The sequence below is a fragment of the Lepus europaeus genome, chromosome 4 (assembly GCF_033115175.1).
Source record: "Lepus europaeus isolate LE1 chromosome 4, mLepTim1.pri, whole genome shotgun sequence".
In the NCBI taxonomy this organism is placed as follows: Eukaryota; Metazoa; Chordata; class Mammalia; order Lagomorpha; family Leporidae; genus Lepus; species Lepus europaeus.
The window spans coordinates 45,982,911-46,003,650 of NC_084830.1; the positions used below are offsets into that span (position 1 = coordinate 45,982,911).

Sequence of the window (20,740 nt, forward strand, 5' to 3'; positions counted from 1 at the left end):
ATTGATTTTTCCCTAATTATAGAATTTCTAACACCAAGAACATTGGATGATTTAATAGAACATTAAATAACAAAAATGTGTTTGCTTATATGATTTGATACTTTCCTTCTTCACTTGAAAAAAGCCATTTCCATGAACAGTCTTCATCATTGAATTATCAATAACATCAAACCCTCAAGACACACATAAATTCAAAATCAAAGCATACAGGCTAGAAAAAAATAAAGCTTCACATGTGAACCAATGTTGACCAAGAAACAGAAAAAATATCAATCAATGCCCAGCATCATAAACATCTGCCTTGTTTGTGTTCCCAAAATATCAACTGCAGTTCTCTTTCAGAAGGTCTGTTAAGTGACCAGTAACAGCTTGACAGGAAAAATTTCACTGCAAATATAAGCAAACAGTGAATGTCACATAAATTACCAGTGCTCAGAGGAGAAATTTTGTCTGTGTCTATAAAGGTTGATCTCTCTCTTCCTGTTCTCAGGGTATGTTAAGAACATAATGATCATAGATTAGATCCTGCCACAGTGCCCTGGCCTTGAAATTTAGAATGTTTTACATGAACGACAGAAAAAAAAAAAAATCTCACCTTCAAACCAAATACCTTCCATGGCATTTATGGACATAGGTTCCTTTTCTCGCACGTGAGAGTCAACAAAATCAGTCACGCTGAGTGGAAAATGGAGAATGTTTGAGAATACTTCTGTTCCTATAGGCAAGAATTTCCAAGCCTTAGTTGAGGCTGGGGACAAATTTTTTGCAGCTTGTGTAATAGACTCTTTATTAAACAACTACTAAAGCTCCTAATTGTGGCCTCTTCAAATGTGTACCCAAATAGGTCTGAGAAGCATGAGGAATAATAAGCACAAATAATAGTACGTAAGTGCTAGTTATTCGTTTGAAGGGAATTTAGCCATCGTATGCTGAGTCACTGTCAACTTTTTTATTGGCAACTTCCAAGAAGAATTTCATTTGTGTTTCAAGGTTTCCATTTGGATCAACCATGAGCAAATAACAAGGGACAGAGACAGAGAAAGAAGCCACCTGGAACGTGAGCTGGGAGGCTGATAAGAATTTCTCCAGGAGTACCATCTGGTATGTCATGGCACTTGTCATCCAAATTGCTCTTCTCCTGAACAAATTTAGTTCCCCAGACAGTTCAGCTTAAATGAGCTCATACTGTCTATCTGACATCTGTCAAAAGAAGAGTGAAAGATTTCTCTGTGTTCTGAATTGAATGAGAGATGAAGGGAGAGAGAGAGAGCTGAGAACAAATAAGGAAGAGGGTAAAAAGATGGGATGTGTCCAGAGCAAAAAGAACTCTTTCTTGGAGGATCAGGGTATTTTAATATTCACCTATAAGCCCAATGCTATAAGATGGAGAAGGAAAGAAAAACACCACTTCTAATGATATTTTCTAAGAGAAAAATGACAACATACGAAATATGAAAATGATACAAGCTACCTTCACCTTCATGTAGTGCCAAATGTTTTTGGTCTATTTGTTGTGTATGTGTGGTGTTTTGTTTTGTCTTTATTTAAGAAGGAAGGAGATAGCGGTGGTGAAATCTGATCTGCTCTTGACAGCATGACCAATTCGCTTTTTCCATCCCAGCTGGAACAGGATTCAGTGACAGGCAAGGGCAAGCGGAGCAGTGATTTCACCCACCACGTCTTGGTTTTGAGGTTTGTATATCTGTGGATCTTCTTTTTCTTCCCTAGGTATTGGGGAATTGCCAGTGTGGGCAAAAGAAGTAATGATAATGGATTGAAGCTGCCATAGGGCAAATCTCTGGAAGGAGAAATACCATAAATTACTGCCAGGGGGGTACTGCCTGCGCTTTGCTTTTCAAGATGGAAAGGAACAGAGAACCTAATTTAGTAACTGCTGTTTGCCACTGAAAGGAACTGAAGAAAGGGAGAAAAGCAAGATGAAGGAAGGATAGGAAATAAAAAGGCCTCAAAGATGCCTTTCTAACCCCACTTTCCAAATAAAAGGGCTCAAGCTTGTAGATTTCTCTTCTTACCCACCCAAATGTTAATTTTGCTGCTGGTGCATTTTGTTGGCAGTTTCCCTCCTTTAATTTTTCTCTCTAGTATGGCTTGCCTATGTCCTCTTCAAAATTCAGGTACTGTAATGTAATGGCCAATGTAATGGTATTAAGAGGAGACTGGGTGATGAGGGCTCCTCTCTTCACCAATAGGATCGAGGTCCTTTCCATCTACCTCGCAACGTGTGAGAACCCACATTCCTCCTCCCCCACAGATGCAGCATCAAGGCTCCATCTGGAAACAGCAGTTCTTACCAGACAACCAAATCTCTAGCACCTTGATCTTAGACTTCCCAACCTCTGAAATCTGAGAAATAAATTACCCAGGCTGTAACATTCTACTATAGAACCACAAACTAAGACACTCTACCTGGTTTTCTCAGTTGAAATACATTGTGTAGTTTTGTTTGCAACTCTTACTAAAACAGTCTTACAAAATATTTTATATTTCTGTTTCTTTTCAATTTCCAATTTAGTTACACCAAGACTCTTACATTGTAAAACAAATTATCAAAAATCTTTTTAAAATGTCCCACAATACAATCTTGATCAGGTTACTCAAATATAACTCATAGCTAAAGCTCCTTGTCACCTAGGGCACTGGTAAGAATTCAATTGAGATGATATTTATTTATTTTTTTATCTTTTATTTAATGAATATAAATTTCCAAAGTACAGCCTATGGATTACAATGGCTTCTCCCCCCCCCATAACTTCCCTCCCACCTGCAACCCTCCCCTTTCCCACTCGCTCTCCCCTTCCATTCACATCAAGATTCATTTTCAATTCTCTTTATATACAGAAAATCAGTTTAGTATATATAAAGATTTCAACAGTTTGCCCTCACATAGCAACACAAAGTGAAAAAATACTGTTAGAGTACTAGTTATAGCATTAAATAACAGTGTACAGCACATTAATGACAGAGATCCTACATGATATCTTTTTTAAAAAATTGATTAATTTTCTATGTAATTTCCAATTTAACACCAAGTTTTTTTTATTTTCAATTATCTTTATACACAGAAGATCGATTCAGTATATACTAAGTAAAGATTTCATCAGTTTGCACCCACACGTAAACACAAAGTGTAAAAATACTGTTTCAGTACTAGTTATATCATTACTTCACATTGGACAACCCATTAAGGACAGATCCCACATGAGATGTAAGTACACAGTGACTCTTGATGTTGATTTAACAATTTGACACTCTTGTTTATGGAGTCAGTAATCTCCCTAGGCTCTAGTCATGGGTTGCTGAGGCTATGGAAGCCTTTTGAGGTTGCCGACTTCGATCTTATTCCGACAGGGTCTTGTCAAAGTGGAAGTTCTCTCCTCCCTTCAGAGAAAGGTACCTCCTTCTTTGATGGCCCCATTTGAGATGATATTTATAAAATATCTAATACTAGAAAGCTGTTGAGAAGCAGACATCTGGTGCAGCAGTTAACACACCACTTGGGACAGAGGAGTGCCTGGGTTCCAGGCTTGGCTCTGCTTCTCATTCTAGCTTCCTGCTAACATACACCCTGGGGGAAAAGTGGGTGACAGCTCCTTCGGTCCCTGTCACTCACGTGGGAAACCTGGGATTGACTTTCTGGCTCTTGGCTTTGACCTGGACCAGCCCTGGCAATTATGGTCATTTAAGGAGTGAAATAGCATAAGAGAGCTCTGTCTGTCTGTCTCCCAAATAAAATATGTAAATAACATTTTACACAATTGCATATGTGTTAGTTCTTTCCTCTTCTCAAATTAAAAGATTCTTAGAATTTATAGCATAAAAATTCAGTTCCATAATGGTCAATATTTAAGCACATATCTGTAAACTTTAGTTTTCTAAAAGGAATAAATCTTATTAAGATAAAAGTGTAACATCACAATGCCTCTTGGGGGTATTAATGAGCATCAGAATTGCTTTTACAAAGTGTTCTGAGGAGCAGCATGTTAAACACACCATGGTATTACGGATACAGCCAGCACTGAGCAACTTGAGGCACGTAAGCAATGAAGAGCTATTTCACAGCTTCTTCCTTTAGCAGGCAAACAGAAGACATTTTGTAGGCCTTGCCTCCCTGGAGTTTAAAAACTGAGTCCCAGAGGAAAGCCAGACACCTTACACATAGGCGCTCCCCCTGATTAGGAAAGGAAACCATAAAGCCTGTGTAAAGCTTGCTTTCCACTAAGTAAGTTTCTGTCTCCTGGGAGAGCATTCAGAATACAGTTCCCTTTGCTAAAAGTTTGATCAAAATGAGCAAGATAACAGTATTTCACAGCATTTTAGAAGCATAATGAGTTTTCTCACTCTTAAAAACTTCAACTGGGAAGGAGGGCTCAAGGATTAAATAAATGTGTGCCTAAATTAACTCAACGTTTAATCTTGGAGGCTGAGTGGAATCTGATGGTGCTCTAGGCTCCCAGACTAGCTGAAGGACTTTCAGCCCCCAACTTGTTCATCTGTACAATAAAGGGGTAGAACAGGTATTCTAAGAGCTCATCCAGCTCAGATATTTTGGAAATTTGGGTTCTAAAAGTGAAAGGTTGGTAGGCATTGTGGCACATCAAGTTAAGTTGCCACTTGCCATGCCATCATCCCACATCAGAGTTCCTGGTTCAAGTCCTGGCCACTCTGTACTTCCAATCTAGCTCCCTGCTAATGCACCTTGGAAGCAGTTGGTAACTGCTCAAGTACTGAAGCTCCTCCACGTGGGAAACCCAGATAGGGTTCCTGGCTCCTGGCTTTGGCAGCCATTTGGGGAATGAATCAGTAGATGGAAGACTTTTCTTTGCCTCTTTATATTTTCTTCTCTTTATAGACAATAAACTAATTTGAATGTTGTCAATTCACTGTCAATGTATAACAAAACATAATGTCCTGAAATTTTATGGCTCATACATGAAAGAAACTTGATAGGAGCTTCCCAAATTTTCACATTAATCTCAAAAATGTATATGATATTGCAAAGGAAAACATATATGATCATATCAATAGAAAGCTGTAAAGCTGAAAAAAAATCCTTTCCAAATTATAATAAAAATTAAATTTTTATTAATTAGACTAAATTCATCTTTATTCTTTAGAAAACAGAGCACAAAAGCATTATATAAAAACAACCACAGAATATACAAGCAAAGAAATGTAGGAAAAAACATAGTGGCTTGACAGGTAATTATTTAATAAAAGCAAGATTTTTTTGAAGGTTGTAATATCTGTAGTATTTGGTAGGTTTTTTAAATTTGCAATTTACTACAATTTCTTATTTCAAATAAATGTTGATTTTCTATCTAAAAGTGTATGTGCAACTCTATATTCTTTTTATTAAAGAGGCCCAAAATTATATAAGCACCTCCTTCAACCAAACTTGGGTCCTCTCATGGCCTGGACACTTAATAAGTGTTTATTGAATGAATGAATGAACAAATCTGGAAAATGTTAAAAATTAAGTTATTCTCCTAGATGTCAAATATTTACTTTATTGAGTAGCAACCAGTGCAGCAACAGCTATTCACTGAGCTATTAAACTATTCCTGCTGATTCCCTGGCAGAGGTTGGTTACCCATCATAGTCACTGATGGTGTGTGGGGAGGATGGAATAGGTGGGTAACTTTTTAAAAAAAGATTTATTCATTTATTTGCTTACTTACTTATTTCTTACTTACTTACTTATTTGAGAGGTAGAGTTATAAACAGAAAGAAAGATCTGTCTGCTGGTTCACTCTCCAAATGGCCTCAATACCCAGAGCTGAGTCAATCCAAAGCCAGGAATTTCTTCCAGGTCTCTCATGTGGGTTCAGGGGCCCAAGGACTTGTGCCATCCTTTGCTTCCTTCCCAAGCACATGACTTATTTCACTAAGAATAATGGTTTCCAAATGCATCCATGTTGTTGCAAAAGACAGGATTTCATTAATTTTATGACTGAATAGTATTCCATCATGTATACATGCCACAATTGATTTATCTAGTCATCAGTTGATGGACAACTGGGTTGATTCTGTATCTTAGCTATTGTCAGGTGCCCTGCTATAAACATAGGGTAGAGATAATTCTTTAATATGCTTATCTCATTTACTTTGGTTAAATTTCAAGAAGAGAGAAGGCTTGGTCATATGGTAGATCTATTTTCACATGTGGTAATTGATACATAGAGTACAAAAAATGTAATATAAATGAGCTAAATTGACATCCTGAGATTTTATTATTATTTATGGCCTGTGTCTATACTTTTGGGGAACAGTGGTTTTTTTCCATGTTTTTTTTTAGGTTTGTGGAATAATTCCATATTAAAAAAGAATAAAGCCATATGGCAACTAAATGTAATGTCATTGATTAGGTTATAGAATCTAAAATGAAAAGAGCAGAAAGAATCAAGGAACCCATAACATATATGGTCTAGTTAGGATCTATATAACAATGCTACATTTCTTAGTTTAGATCATGATAACTGCAGTTATCTTAGAGAAGTCCTTGTTCTTCCAAAGTATATATTTATAATGGGTGAAGTGTCTTCATAGCTGGACCAATTTTACTGTCAAATTATAAAGAAAGTGAGAGAAAGAAGAGGAGAGCAAGAGAGAGAGAAGGTAAATATTTGGAAAAATGTTAAATAATGAATGTAAACGAATATAAATGAGTAAACACAGAAAACAACTAAAGATTGACAAATTAGATTTCATCAAAATTTAAAATTTCTATCCTTCAAAAAACACTATTAAACAGAGGTATAATTATATAAAAGAATAGACAATAGTTAGAAGTAAATATTTGCAAAACATGTATATCTGACTGTGGAATTGTATTTAAAATACACAAAGAATGTTTACTACTCAATAATAATAGTAGTAGTAGTGATAATAATAAACAACTCCAGTAAAAATGAGTAAAATACTCCTCACAAAGGAAGATTAAGAATTTAGGAAAATGAAAATCAAAAATTCAGTGAGACATTAAATATAATCAGAGTGATAATGTGGAACACATGCTGATGGGAATGTAAATGACATAACTCTCTGGAAAAAAGTTGGGCAACTTGCTACAAAGAGTATATGAATTATTAAGGATTCTTCCTGATTCACTACAGATTGATATTATTCCACAAAAAAAAATGGAAATAAAGTATGTGATGCTTCAGAATATGAGAACAGCCATGTCATAACTTTATTTATAGTTGGTTTTATATTTTTTAAAATATTCATTTAATAAATATCTCCAGTACCTATCATGTACCAGGCAATATCCTGGGTACTGACAATATAATGTTGTACAAGCCAACTGTTTTCCAGTCTCCCTTGCAACATATTAATCTCCTGAGGAAGTATATGTAAACAAGTAGAAAGGCAATAGAAGATACCAAACATCATTGGGTCTCTAAGTCTACAGAGAAGTTATATAAGGGAACTTGAAGGAGAGAGCTACATAAGAGAGTTGGGAGAGTCCTTTGGAAGAGAACCTTTGAGATGATATCCAGTTAAGAAATGGGCAAAGGACATGAACAGGCCTTTTTCAAAAGAAGAAATACAAATGGCCAGCAGACATATGAAAAAATGCTCAGTGTCACTAGCCATCAGGGAAACACAAATAAAAACCACAATAAGGCTCCATCTCATCCCATTCAGAATGATTATCATTCAGAAATCAAAAAATAAAGAAATGCTGGTTAAAATGTGGGAAAAAAAAGATACCCTCCTAATGCTCTGTTAGTGGGAATATAAACTGCTACAACCATAATGGAAGACAGTATGAAGATGCTTCAAAAATCTGAAAGCCATCTCACTCTTGGCAATTTACCTAAAGGAAATGAAATAAATATATGGAATAGTTTTTTAATATTTTATTTATTAGTGCATAATATAGTACATAAAACTATTAATAGTTTTTTTAAGATTTTATTTATTTATTTGACAGGCAGAGTTACAGACAGTTAGACAGAGAGAGTGAGACAGAGAGAAAGGTCTTCCTTCCATTGGTTCATTCCCCAAGTGGCCGCAACGGCCAGAGCTGCACTGATCCAAAGCCAGGAGCTTTGGGTATTATATTTTACATATAATACTATATTATACTATACTATATTATATTTTATTATATATACATAATTATACTATATTATATTTTACATATAATACTATGTATTATTTAATAGTTTTATGTACTCCTACATTGGTAGCAGCTTAATGCACAATAGCTAAGATATGGATAAAGAATAATGTGGTATGTATAAATGATGGAATACTACTAAGCCATAAAAGAAGAATTAAATCCTATCTTTTGCAACAAAATGGATGCAACTGGAGACCATTATGCTTAGTGAAATAGTCTAGACCTAAAAAAAAAAAAAAGACAGACATATTTTTTCTGAGTTATGGTAGCTAAAATATAGAGTACAAAAAATGTATATGAGTAAAATTAAGATCTTGAGATTTGATTATTGTTTATAGCCCTGTCTATACTCCTGTGGAATAGTGGTCTTTCAACTTTCTACTTGTTGAATTATTTAGCTGGTTAAGAATTGGGCCTTGTGGGCCCAGCACCGTGGTGTACTAGGTTAATCTTCCGCCTGTGGCACCGGCATCCCATGTGGGCGCTGGTTCTAATCCCAGTTGCTCTTCTTCCAGTCCAGCTCTCTGCTGTGGCCTGGGAAAGCAGTGGAGGATGGCCCAGGTGCTTGGGCCCCTGCACCCACGTGGGAGACCGAGAGGAAGCACCTGGCTCCTGGCTTCGGATCAGTGCAGCTCTGGCTGTTGCAGCCACTTGGGGAATGAACCAACGGAAGGAAGACCTTTCTCTCTGTCTCACTCTCTCTCTCTCACTGTCTGTAACTCTGCCTGTCAAATAAATAAATAAAATCTTAAAAAAAAAGAATTAGGCCTGTGATTATAAAGTGCATTGAAAGATGTTAAAACAAAAATTAAAAGGAAAAAACAAAGAAAGGAAAAATCGGGGGAGGGTGGGAAATATCCTAATGTGTTTAAAATTGTATATCTGAAGTTCATGAAATTTGTTCTCTTTATGAAAATCAAAAGAAAGATGAGATCCTTTTTAAAAAATGGAGGAGTCTGGGAGTAAAAGGCACAAGGTGAAAAAAAAAAAGCTCCTACATATATACTAAACTGATCTTCTGTATATAAAGAGAATTGAAAATGAATCATGATGTGATTGGAAGGGGAGAGGGAGCAGGAAAGGGGAGGGTTGTGGGTGGGAGGGAAGTTTTGGGAGGGGGAAGCCATTGTAATCCATAAGCTGTACTTTGGAAATTTATATTCATTAAATAAAAGTTTAATAAAAAAAAAGCTCAATAGTGCTTAAAATAAAACACTTGCTGCATTTTGGTGAGCTGGCCACAATCATTGGTTTGGCTCATCACAGCTTTAGTATTGCCTGCAAGAACAGCTCTAAGCATTTAATGGGAAGCCAGAGAGAGTGGCAGAGACAAAGGGGTGTTACCATTTTAAGTCAAAGATTGAAGGAAACTAAGGACAGCAGGTTCCTGAGGTTGAGAGATAAACGGAACCAAGATCTCTGGAGCCCATGCTGAGAAGACATCTAGAGCTGCTGCTTTTTTCAGATAAATCCATTCTCGTCAACCTAACTGCTCAGTCCTATCATTACCTAATGATGGTAACCATCACTGTTAACATGTCAGTTACAAGTCACTGATTGCTACCCATGTGTCAGGTTTTGAATCAAGTATTTGATACGTTATTTTCTCAACAACTCCATGAGGAAAAAATACTCTCCAAGTATTATAGATAGGAAAACAGACTCAGCGTGGTTAAGGAAGGTGCATAAGGTCACAGTATCTAACTGGCAGAGTCAGAATTAGAATTCAGTCTGTCTGATTCCAAACGCCACTCCATGTGTTGTTATTCTTGTTAGTCTCCAAATTTGCCTGGTAGTACTTTCAGTGGAGCCTTTTCTTTGGGGGATTAAAGAAACCAAAGGGTCATGTGGATGCAAGAGGATTGTAAGAGTCATCTTTAACCTGATGAGACAAATGAGACAGAGACAGATACACACACACACCCACATACATACTCCCCCCCACACACACAGAGAGAGAGAGGGAAGAGAGTATGTAAGAGATTGGCTTAAAATTACCCAGAATTCTTGTGGTTCATATGTTAGACTAGACATTTTTCAAAGGGAAATGCATAAGCAAACAACATCGTCATAGTCCTGAAACCTGAATTCAAAACACATTAATTTCTTTTTACCACTAGAGATTCAGAAAAATATGCCATGGTGATATGATTCTTAAGCTTGTGCTTTCAATAATCAAAAAGCTACAAAATAGAAAGTGAACATTTACACATATATTTTAAAATTATGAATGCAAAATAGAAGCCAAGAATAAATGTTTATATCTAGGTTATAGGCAGATGAAACATGGCAGTCTGTACCAGAAATGCAAACAGACTATTAATTATAGAAACCCCACAAAAACACCATAGTAATATGCAGTTTGCAATACTTCACCAAAATTTACATAACTATACAGTCTGCTTTCAGATTCCAGAGATTCTATTTTTGATAAGTAGCAATTCAAAAGGTTAGCCCTCATCCATATTATTATTCCACATGTGTGAATGCAAAATGGTGAAACCTGAAATTTACATGTTTACATGTTAGTAAACTGGATAGGCTGTTTCTGACTCTGCCCATTTGTTCCAGTACTACCGTGTGCACAGACCAGGGGATGCCTAGATGAATAAGACATGCTGGCTGTATCTAGGAATGCTGCTAAGCCAGAGACAGAGAGACAGACTAGTAAACACATAACCCCAGCAGAATTTGACAAACTAAACACACAGTGATCCAGATGAGTTTGTCCTTACAAGCGTGGCATTAATAAATTAACCTCTTATTTCTTCTTCCTTCCTCTCTTCTTCCTATCCTCCTCTCCTTCTTTCCCTCTTTCATTCAATAGGTCATTAGTTAGCAAGACTATAATTATAGTAATTTACATATATTGAAAACTTACTATGTGTCAGGCTATAATATCATCTCACTTAATCCCCACAAAACTCCAGGAAGAAGGTCCAGTCATTTCCTTCATCTTACAGATGCTGAGGCATACAGAGTTTACACAATTTGTCTCTGATAAGTGGCCGTATAAAAACCCAGGCGTTGTGACTGCAGAGTACCTTGGCCTGGCCCAGTCCATTATGAGGTAGTATGCCTGTCACATCACACTACATGAAGCAGTATCAGCAGTGGGAGAATATTTTGGAATTTCCAACAAAGGCTTTTCAAACAAACACTCTTTCAAACATTGAGGAGGTGGAGGGCGGGCGGGGAGAAAAGGCTGATGAGAATAAAATACTGCAGTATGCAGTGTGGGTCTTCTCTCGCTTTCTCCATCAGGAGCACAGTGGCCCTCCACCTGCACTGATGATGAGAGCTGGCAATCTGCTTGATTACTGGGCATCTGTTAGGAGCTTCAAAGTGAATTAAGCCAAAACAAAATAAGAGAGGAGAAGAGTCTACTCAAAAAGAGTCTTCATATTGAGGCTGGCCTGGTTGTACTGTTTAGAGTCACAGTGCTCTTCCTATTTTTTATTCTCCCTCCCATTGATACAATATTTCAAAACAATTTACATCAAGCTTGATAGCTAATTACCCTAAGGTCACACTGAAGAACCATAACGCCAGGACACCAAAAAATCCAAGACTACCTAAATGTGTAGCGTGCAGCAATTCTTTCCTGTTAAGAATGGGGCAGGAGTAGAGGGTGCTTTCTTTTGTTCCCTTAGAATAACTGGCTTTCAAAAATCATCCAAAATAGACCTTGGAAGACATTCACCTCTGCTCTGGGTGTTTTAAGCTGGCCCTCTGATTACAAAATGTTCATGTAAAAATCTCATCAAGATGCTTTCTTAACATGAAGAATGTTTCATAAATTATAATGGCTTTAATCAGAGCCCCCTTTGAAACTATTTAACGCCACGATGTAGCCCAACCAGTGCTTCAATTATGTCATTTATTGACTCTGTATTAATTAAGTATCATTATAGAGATTGATTTATATACTTTGTCACATCTCTCTCAGCAGATGGTACCGCATTCTCCCGCCGTGACACTCCATAAACATCACCTGGATTCCCTCATCTCTCTCCTCAGCTGAATGCTTAATCAGTTTTCAGTCATCTTCAAACCGATTGCTTCTGTTCCTCCACCTCGGCACTACATCAACACAGCACACAGGGCCAAGCGATGTAAAACATAAGCCAGTAGTACTTACAAAGCCAACCCCAATGTGTGTTGATGCAATTTTCACAGTAAAGTGAAGGGAGAGCCTTTCGCTTCCCTCATTGATTAAAACTTACAGTCTGCTCAATTATTGAGGGCAATGGAGAAAACAACTAGGAAAAAAATGTATATTTGGCAATGGGAGTACAGCAGACAACTTGACCCTCATAGAGTTACCTTCAGAGTTATATTTCACTTGGACTAATATAAAAGTCACTTTGCATTCTCGAATTGGCATGCGGAGAAAGCAGGAGGCAGCAGTTCCAAAATCTGCTACATTGCAAGAAAGGCAGCCTAGAATTTAAACTTGGCCTTGGATGATCCAAAAAGTGGATACGAGAGAGATGAAAGTTCCGAAATGGTTTTCTCACAACATATAAAGATCAGACTAATGGGACTATCTCACAGTCACCTCAAACTCAAAACATCTAAAAACCAAACTGGTCATTTTCCCCCTAACCCATCTTCGCCCAACCTCCATATTTCTCACTACTTTTCAGTCCCCATGGTGGGATCCTTACAGCAGACATCATGAGCTCAAATTCCTATGGGGCCCAAATAGGTAACCTAAGTGAATAAAGCATAAGAAAAATGGGGGGAGGAGGGGTTGGTAAACTGTGGCAAATTAGAGAGAACACATCCCAGCAACAACAAGGGTTTGAAGACTAACCTGCTTAACTACAGTTTGCCCTACACAACATACTGGACATGCCCTCAGATCTGGCTTTTTCTCCAAACTCTGTAAGCCCATACTGTTACCTAAAACATAAGATTTCAATACTGTACTGAACTGGACATAGGCATCCCATACATTTTGATCCCTGTCAGATTTGACTCCTCCCCACTCCCCCTTTGAATCCAACCAGTTCCCAAGTTCTAATACTTTTTTTTATACTATCCTTTTTGCTTTCTCTTTTTCCCATTCTCATTGTCAGCTTCTATGCCTTCATCATTTCACAACTGTTAGAGGGGATCCTATCTTTCCTTTGCCAATGGCTGCTATGCACAGGTATAAGACTGACCTTTCTAAAATAGTTCTTAAACTTCAATATGCGCCAACGTCACCAAGAGGAATTATTGAATCACCCCAAGCCTCTCTGATTTTACTGGTCTCCAATGGGCCCTAAAATCTGCAATATCAGGAAGCGTGCATGTAAGGGTGATGATACTGTTCCAGGAATCACAATTAGAACCACTGCTCTCAACTATCACCCCCCACACACACCTCTAACATATTCCATGGTTCTCCATTTCTTCCATAATGAACTTAAACCTCCCCAATATGGTACCCTGGATTCTTCAAACCTAATCTCTTTCTCTCACTCCTAAATTGTTTCCCTGATCCCCTGTGAGACCTGGTTCCAGTCAAACTTTTCTACTCGTGTTACTGAAATACATCATACACTCTTACCTTCTTGCCTTAATCTTGTAAAGAATGTCTTCTTTCTCTTCTTCAATTTCTACCATTTCATTGAATACATGTAAAATCCACATCCTCAATGAAACCAGCCCCAAGTACACTTCTGTTAACCCTCTAGACTCCTACAGCACAAGCTCTCTAGGTTGTTAGGTGCAATGAAAAGAACATGGAATTTAGAACCAGAGACTCTGAGTTTGAATACCACTTCCTCACTAGCTGTTTAACTTGATGAGCCATTTAACCATTTGGAACATATTTCCCTTCAGTAAAAGGGAAATACCAGTATCTATCTCTACTGAGTTACATAAAAAATTAATTGAAACAAATTCTTTAAGCCTTTAGAGAAGCACAGGCAAAGCATGTGCTTAATAAATAGTGATTTTCTTCTCTCACCCATTTTCTGCAGCCATGTATTTCATAGTAAATATAAAATATATTTTACACTAATCACTTACATCTTAACTTTACTTCCTTCTCTACTGCCCAGATAGAAAATTTCTGAAGGACAAAAACAAACAAACAAACAAACAACAACAACAAAAACAAAACAAAACAAAAAAGTGTCTAATTCATCTTAGCATTCCTAGTGTCTGGAAACTTCTGAGCAATTGGTGAGCTCTCACTAAATATTTATTTATAAAAGTGATGGATTTGAGAAATAATGGAAGACAAATGGTTCCATCAAGAAGTTTTTCTCTAGATATGAAATATCTAATTACCTTTATTCTTAAATTATTCCCAAGACAAAGGCAAGAGGTATTTTATGTTTAGAAAAACTGAAATGCCACAACAGGTGATATTTCAGAGTGAATGAGTGGGCCAGTGCAGTGGTGCAGCCAGTTAAAGCCCCGGCTGCAGCACTGGCATCCCATATAGGTGCCAGATTGAGTCCCGGCTGCTCTGCTTCCAATTGAGCTCCCTGCTAATGTGCCTGGGAAGGCACGGAGGATGGTCCAAGTCCTTGGGCCCCTGCACCCACATGAGAGACCCAGAAGAAGCTCCTGGCTTCAGATCGGCTCAGCTTAAGCTGTTGTGGCCATTTGGGGAGTGAACCAGCGATGGAAGACCCCCACCCCCCTGTGTGTGTGTGTGTGTCTACCTCTCTCTGTAACTCAAATAAATAAAATTAATCTTTTTTAAAAAGTGAATGAAAGAATGATCATTATAAATATGTCAATAAAGGAAACTTCTTTTATCTGAAGTAAATTTAGCATAAAAATATAAGGATCTGTCCTTAATGTATTATCTAATGTGCAGTGATGCTATAACTAGTATTGAAACAGTATTTTTACACTTTGTGTTTCTGTGTGGGTACAAACTGATGAGATCTTTACTAATTACATACTGAATCGATCTTCTGTATATAAAGATAATTGGAAATGAAAAAAAAAAAAAACCTGGTGTTAAATTGGAAATGGCATAGAAAATTAATTAATTTAAAAAAATATATATTATGTGGGATCTCTGTCTTTAATGTGCTGTACACCCTTATTTAATGCTATAACTAGTACTCCAACAGTATTTTTTTTCTTTTCTTTTCACTTTGTGTTACTATATGGGGGCAAACTGTTGAAATTGTTACCTAATATATACTAAACTGATCTTTTGTATACAAAGAGAATTGAAAATGAATCATGATGTGATAGGAAGGGGAGAGGGAGCGGGAGGGGGGAGGGTTGTGGGTGGGAGGAAAGTTTTGGGAGGGGGAAGCCATTGTAACCCATAAGCTATACTTTGGAAATTTATATTCATTAAATAAAAGTTTAATAAAAAATATTAATAAAGGCAATACAGGGAAACCATAGTTAATAACCTGGAGATAACATTGACAATAAGTAGTGGATTTTATTTTGAGTTCATATGTCATGACCACATTATTTTTGCAACCCAAAGTTGATTATCTTGATGCTGACACTGATAAGAATCAACTCAAACTAGTGAAATCAAACTGTCCCTCAGGGATTCTCTAGTTTTGAAGGTAAGCAGAAACAAGTTATATATTCTTTTAATTTTTTTTATTTGACATGTAGAGTTATAGGCAGTGAGAGAGACAGACAAAGAGAAAGGTCTTCCTTCCATTGGTTCACCCCCCAAATGGCCACTATGGTTGGTGCTGCGCCGATCTGAGGCCAGGAGCCAGGTGTCCCCTCCTGGTCTCCCATGAGGGTGCAGAGCCCAAGCACCTGGGCCATCTTCCACTGCCCTCCCAGGCCACAGCAGAGAGCTGGACTGGAAGAGGAGCAACCAGGACTAGAACCCAGCGCCCATATGGGATGCCGGCAACACAGGCGGAGGATTAACCTAGTGAGCCACAGCGCCGGCCAATATATATTCTGATCTCTAGTGTTACTGATTTCCACAGTTTGCCCAACAGATCCAGTATCACCTCCTCCTATGTAGATAATGGTCAAATGTTTGCCAGGAAGAAGGAAGCTATTTTCTTCAATCATCAACTCAAAACGTCATTATTTATAAATGTTGTAGCAGAAGAAATACATAATTTGGCCTATTGGGAAAGTGAATATTTTCCTCTATATATAGATAAAAGTGCTCTAAAAGTTCAAGTTATTTTAAACTTGTGATTTGTTTGGTCAGAGAGCATAAGGAATGAGTCACCTGGCTTGTCATGAAAGCATTACCACAATTTACTAATCAAAATTCAAAAAAGTTCATTCCTTAAAAAGACATTTCCTGAGTGACTACTATGTATCAAACATGAAAGGAGTACAGAGGTAAAATATCTGTATGTACAGAATCAATGTCTTTCAGGAAATTATAGTACAGTGTATACAGTCAGGTAATTGGGAAGACTGGAATATTTTTTTTTTTTTAACCAATCCTATTTTCCTTTCATCTTGGGCATTAAAATTGACCAAATTTCCCAGCCTCCACATAATAGCATTCTGGCCAGTAGGATGAGAGCAGAAGTGAGGTATTCCTTATACAGGCCTGGAAATGGATAACCATGGAAAAATCTCCCTTTTGGCTCTCAACATCCTGTTCCTTTGCTAGATGGATGCAGAGGACTCTGAGATGGAAAGGAGCGGAAGGGCACTTGCAGAACACACCCATGGAGCTATGAGGGGATTCCAAAAGGCTCAGGGGAAAGAGAATCAAAATGTTTGTTTAAGTGCAATTTTTTTAGAATACACACATGACATTTTTCATCACTGCATTTTCCATGAATTATTTGAACTCTCTTGAGCACAAAAAAATGATCCTTGTGTTAAATTCTAAGATTGAAGTTGTTTATTAAAACAGTTAATCTACCCTGCAAAACAGAAAACCAAAACTACCTCCAAGAAATTATGATACAATAAAATTACATGTGAACACCGCCTACTCCCCCCTCCCCTAAAAAAGCCTAGCCCACCTGGGCTGCAATAACTCCTCAGAAGAAACTCTTGAGATGGCTCTCCAAAGAGAATGAAGGATAGCAAAATAGAACACATATGCCAAGTTATGGAACCTGGAGGAAATGTAGTGTACAGTGGGAAAGTGCTAATGCTTCCTAACTACTGGAATGTGGTATGATGTTGGGAAACAGAATTTAAAAATACGTATTGGGGCCGGTGCTGTGGTATAGTGGGTAAAGCTGTTGCCTGCAGCGTCGGCATACCATATGGATGCCGGTTTGTGTCCCAGCTTCTCCACTTCTGATCCAGTTCTCTGCTATGCCCTGGGAAGGCAGTGGAAGATGGCCCAAGTCCTTGGGCCACTGCACCCACATGGGAGATACAGAAGTAGCTCCTGGCTCCTGGCTTCAGATTGGCTCAACCTCAGCTGTTGCGGCCATCTGGGGAGTGAACCAGCGGATGGAAGACCTCTCTCTCTCTATGCCTCTGTCTCTCTGTAGCTCTGCCTTCAAGTAAATAAATAATTTTTTTAAAAAAAAGTATTTGCTGAAATAATTGATAAAGAATTGATCCTAAGAGACTTAGTAAATACTAGAAATGATAGACAAGAGGACAGAAAAACAATCGAGGCACATCTAATTTACAAGTCAGAATAGATTGTTACCTTCACTGAAACAGAAAATAATGAACAAAGTGGTGGAAGGATGAGTTCAATTTTGAACAAAAACCTAAAACTGAGATCCATGGAATACTGTCAAAAGGAATCAACAAAGAATTGGAAATACAGGCTTAGAATTCTCAAGAGTGGAATGGAATATTGAGTTGTGGGGAGAGGCTAGTGGTAAATTGCCCCAGTAGATGGTGATCGAAGCCACGGCATGATGAGATTACTCAGAACTTTCAGAGTGAGAAGTAGGAGAAATAGGGAAGGGAGAGAGAAAGAACTAAACTATAAGAGGGAAAGCAATAAATAGTCTAACGAGAGACCATTTCTCCCTTTCCCTGCACCAAGAAAACAAGAGAAAAAGTCGGGAAGCTAAAGTGAAGTACTGAACTGGCAGTCAACAATGATGAATGTGCTTGTGTGCTTTGGGGCAGGGGGCAAGTAAGATGATGGCCTGAAAAGGACCCATTCCATTTGAAAACCAAACAGCACGAGGGTACCTCATAAGGTTTGTGGAAAGATGGAATTTTTTTTTTTTTTTGGACAGGCAGAGTAGACAGTGAGAGAGAGACAGTGAGAAAGGTCTGCCTTTTCCGTTGGTTCACCCCCCAATGGCCGCTGCAGCCGGTGCACCACGCTGATCCGATGGCAGGAGCCAGGTGCTTCTCCTGGTCTCCCATGTGGGTGCAGGGGCCCAAGCACTTGGGCCATCCTCCACTGCTTTCCCGGGCCACAGCAGAGAGCTGGACAGGAAGAGGAGCGACCAGGACAGAATCCAGCGCCCCGACCAAGACTAGAACCCGGTGTGCTGGCACCGCAGGCAGAGATTTGCCTATTGAGCTGCGGTGCCCGCCAAAAGATGGAATTAAAATATATGTTTATTTTAGTTTATTCATTTTTGAAATCTACGCATAGCATTTTCATGAACTTTTTGGTAACTCCTTGTATTTGGGATCTTAATAAGTATTATTAAGATTTTAGTATTGGCAAAAGTCAGTTAAAATAATCTGCAGAGGGACTGAGAGATTTGCAATTACAGACAGGAATGCAGAATACTCTGAAAGGAGACTTGGTTCTACAAACAATAAGGTAGAAATGAATAAGAGCTTCATTTTGCTTTTTATTTTTCAGGATATAGGAATTAAGCATGTAAATATTGCTGGTTCTTTAAATTTTTATTTCAATGTGTAAAAATAAGGACAATGATGCTCCTCCATGCGTGGCTCATTAGCTTGATGTGAAAACAACTAAGATGATGTATATTGAAGATTCTAATGTACTATGTAAGAGTCAATGTATGTTTTATAAATATTCAAAGAATGGAGTTATGAAAGTTAGCAGTGAAATACAGTTGGTTATAAAATCAGTGAAAAATTATGGTCTCGATCTAAAAATACTAACAAATCCTTTTAACACTACAAGTTGCTGACCCCAAAGCTTAAATGCTTACAGAGATTTTAAGTTACATGCTGGACCATTCTTCTGGGACTCCTAGGTTGAAGTCTGGGTTTCCAGATGTCTTCATTATGCCAAAATTAAAAAAAAAAAATGCCAATGAACCTTGGCAGATCACTATGCATTTGGGAATTTATTAGTCCTATAAGTAGTAATTCTTAAATAAAGATTTTTGGCAATCCCTCAGTTTCACAATGCACCAGACTAGCTTCATAATTGAAGTCTCATGACCAATGAAATCATGGTAAATGGCCACAGCTTGCTGAGTATGTTATTCCAAGGGATGACTGAGGTATTAAGCTGGGAAGTGAGTCAGCCATTTTAGGGCTTCCCTCCTGGGAAGCTTAACCATCCAAAAGAATATGATCCAATCATTATTTCACCAGTCAAGAAATCTTTAAAGACTTTACAAAGAATGCTATTTTTAGCATTATGACATCAGTGTAACTAGCTTTTCTTCCATAAAGCTTCTAACAAGTAGTTTCAGCATGCCCCATCTTCCTCCCTGGGAAGATATCTTATCCCTCTTAAAGTTGTCTCTTTCCTTTGCACTTCTGTATAACTCCCAATCACTGGATCTCCTGGCTGCCGACATCGTCTCAGTTATTTTATTTTCAAGAGCATAGGGTGCTAATTAAGGTCAAACAGCTGTGTCTTCAGCTCCAAACAATGGGGCCAAATAAACTCCCCCTTACAATAGATATCAAAATTCCTGCCTCAAGACCCTCCCTCCCAAGAAAATCTATCTGAAATTATTTTTTAAATTTTTAAAATCTTAAACTAGACAACATGAAAATGGTGTTTTCATCTATATTTTTGAAATATTTTAAAGTTAATGTGTGACACTATCATGTATAGCTATTAAACTAGGCCCATTGTCTACAAGCCAACATTTAGGCCTTTTATCTACTGCAATATTGAATTTCATTCTAGCACTGAGGATCCATAAAGCATTTTGGTATTTGCCTCAAACAGGACTATAAATATAAAGACAAGTCTTCTGTTGGCCTTAAACAATGCCACCAAACATTTATATGGATTTACACAGTTAACTATTTAAAATAATTTTATATATTTTTTATTCTTCATCAATACTCGTTGGTAGAGGAGAATTATGAGACCCAGAGATAAAACATTCCCAGGAATGGGTGTTTTGCCTAATTGTTAAAGATATCTATGTCCTGGGGCTGGTGCTGTGGCATCGCACCCACAGGGTGCTACCTACAGTGCCAACATCCCATATGGGTGCTGGTTCGAGACCTGGAGGCTCCACTTCCAATCCAGCTTTCTGCTATGGCCTGGGAAAGCAGTTGAAGATGGTCCAGGGCCTTGGGTCCCTGCACCCATGTGGGAGACCTGGAGGAAGCTCTTGGCTCCTGGCTTCGGATCAGTGCAGCTCCAGCCATTGTTGCCAACTGGGGAGTGAACCAGTGGATGGAGGACCTCTCTCTCTCTGCCTCTCCTTCTCTCTTTGTATAACTCTGACTTTCAAATAAATAAATAAATCTTAAAAAAAAAAGATAACTTTGTCCCATATCAGAGTGCCT

The 20,740-nt window shown here is 38.0% G+C and overlaps 1 protein-coding gene across 3 annotated transcripts in view; it reads right to left on the reverse strand.

Moving 5' to 3' along the window:
* The window catches only part of CPQ (carboxypeptidase Q), a 587,968-nt gene that overhangs the window by 358,366 nt on the left and 208,862 nt on the right, over positions 1-20,740 (reverse strand). The window lies entirely within an intron of this gene.